Below are 3,162 nucleotides of genomic sequence, written 5' to 3' on the forward strand. Positions count from 1 at the left end.
CAAAAGATATACCAATAAGTTCACGTTTTCCGGTTCTCACCTAATTCCGACTCTACATACTTAATTTCATGTTTCTAGGTTCAATATTATAGGAAATTCAAAAAGTACCTTTTGCACAACGAAAAAGTACCAAGAAATTCCCATCGATTTGTTCTCATCTAATCCGGTCTCTACATACTTAATTCCATGTTTCTAAGTTCATTATTATGGAAAACTCAAAAAGTACCTTTTGAAAAACTAAAAAGTACCAAAAAGTTCACTTTTTCCAGTTCTCACATAATTCCGACTTTACATACTTAATTTCTACATACTATGTTTCTAGCCAATAACAGCACACTAGTGCTGCTCTCGCACTGCTACTCTTGCTCTGCTGCTCTCGCTCTGCCTTGTTTTTATAAACAGATTAAAATAACAGAATTTACCGTATGATTATGTATTTTGTTTTTTGCAATTTCTGTTTGAGCATGAATAAAAAATTTCTGTTTTTGATGAAATTTTCAGAGGTTGTCTCGGATTTTTGCTCATATCTCAGTTATTTATGGACTGATTTTGCTGATTTTGGGGTCCTCTAAAAACTGAGTTCTACAAACATACAGACAGACAAACAGACGGACAGACAAGACAGACAGGCGAACATGGCTTAATCGACTCCGCTATCTATATGGATCGAGAATATGTATACTTTATGGGGTCGGAAAATTATATTATAGAAATTAACAAGTTAGAGTGCTATATTCGGCTGTGCCGAATCATAAATACCCTCCACCAGCTACTTCTATGTTATTACTTTTCTAATTGATCAAATATTTGTAGAAAAAAGTTTTCTCATGTCTTTAATAGAAAAAATCCCAAAAGTTAAATCTATTATAGAAGTATACAAAACTAATATTTTTACCAAATTATGTATCAATAGCTTAATTTGGTAATAAGTAATGTGCGTTTAAGAGATTTTCGTAAAAGGACTTTGTATGGGAGCTATGACGAATTATGTACATAAAGACAATATTTCAGAATTCTACTTGGTAATAAATATTGTGAATCTAAGTGATTTTATGGACCTAGTATGACAGCTATGACCAAATATGGACCGGTCGTAAAACAATTTAATAGTGAATTTATGTATATAAGAGCAATATTTTTGCTAAATGTATGGATATAAATATTTGGTTATGAGTTATGTGCGTTTTTTCTGATTTTCGGAAGGGAACCTTGTATGCGTGTTTTTTTAAAAGGAACCTTATATGGGAGCTATGATCAATTGTGGACCGTCCGGAAAAACATTTCACAATGTTGTATGGGAGCTATGACCAAATATAAACCGATCGAAAAAATCTTTCTTTGTAATATTTCTATATATAAGAGCAATACTTATACCAAATTTTATATCAATATCTTGATTTAGTAATGAGTTATGTGCGTTTAAGTGATTTTCGGGAAGGGACCTGGTATGGGAGCTATGACCAATTATGGACCGATCCAAAAAAGCTTTCATTGTAATATTTCTGTATATAAGAGCAATACTTGTACCAAATTTTATATCAATATCTTGATTTGGTAATGAGTTATGCGAGTTGAAGTGATTTTCGGAAGGGGACCTTGTATGAGAGCTATGACCAATTATGGACCGATCCAAAAAAGCTTTCATTGTAATATTTCTGTATATAAGAGCAATACTTGTACCAAATTTTATATCGATATCTTAATTTAGTAATGAGTTATGCGAGTTTAAGTTATTTTCGGGAGGGGACCTTGTATGGGAGCTATGATCAATTATGGACCGATCCAAAAAAGCTTTCATTGTAATATTTCTGTATATAAGAGCAATACTTGTACCAAACTTTATATCTATATCTTAATTTAGTAATGAGTTATGTGCGTTTAAGTGATTTTCGGGAGGGGACCTTGTATGGGAGCTATGTCCAAATATGGACCGATCCAAAGAAACTTCCATGGTTATATTTCAGTATATAAAAGCAATACTTGTACCAAATTTTATATCGATATTTTAATTTACTAATGAGTTATGCGCGTTTAAGTGATTTTCGGGAGGGGACCTTGTATGGGAGCTATGACCAATTATGGACCGATCCAAAGAAACTTCCATGGTTATATTTCAATATATAAGAGCAATACTTGTACAAAATTTTATATCTATATCTTAATTTACTAATGAGTTATGTGCGTTTAAGTGATTTTCGGGAGGGGACCTTGTATGGGAGCTATGACCAATTATGGACCGATCCAAAAAAGCTTTCATTGTAATATTTCTGTATATAAGGGCAATACATGTACAAAATTTTATATCAATAACTTGATTTAGTAATGAGTTATGCGCGTTTAAGTGATTTTCGGGAGGGGACCTTGTATGGGAGCTATGACCAATTATGGACCCATCCAAAAAATTTTTCCTCTGAATAAATTCTATTATAAAATTTTAATTTCTAAAATTTTGTGAAGATATCGACATAACGACGGAAGTTATTAACAAAATACCAAATTTCCGGGAATATGTACTTTTGTATGGGAGGTATATGAGTTGTAGACCGATTCTATCAATTTTCTACAGATATTGAGCTTTTGTGCGGAAACGAATGTATCATTGTAATATTTCTGTATATAAGAGCAATACTTGTACCAAATTTTATATCAATATCTTGATTTGGTAATGAGTTATGCGAGTTGAAGTGATTTTCGGAAGGGGACCTTGTATGAGAGCTATGACCAATTATGGACCGATCCAAAAAAGCTTTCATTGTAATATTTCTGTATATAAGAGCAATACTTGTACCAAATTTTATATCGATATCTTAATTTAGTAATGAGTTATGCGAGTTTAAGTTATTTTCGGGAGGGGACCTTGTATGGGAGCTATGATCAATTATGGACCGATCCAAAAAAGCTTTCATTGTAATATTTCTGTATATAAGAGCAATACTTGTACCAAACTTTATATCTATATCTTAATTTAGTAATGAGTTATGTGCGTTTAAGTGATTTTCGGGAGGGGACCTTGTATGGGAGCTATGTCCAAATATGGACCGATCCAAAGAAACTTCCATGGTTATATTTCAGTATATAAAAGCAATACTTGTACCAAATTTTATATCGATATTTTAATTTACTAATGAGTTATGCGCGTTTAAGTGATTTTCGGGAGGGGAC

This window comes from Lucilia cuprina, chromosome 6 (assembly GCF_022045245.1).
Source record: "Lucilia cuprina isolate Lc7/37 chromosome 6, ASM2204524v1, whole genome shotgun sequence".
Taxonomy (NCBI): domain Eukaryota; kingdom Metazoa; phylum Arthropoda; class Insecta; order Diptera; family Calliphoridae; genus Lucilia; species Lucilia cuprina.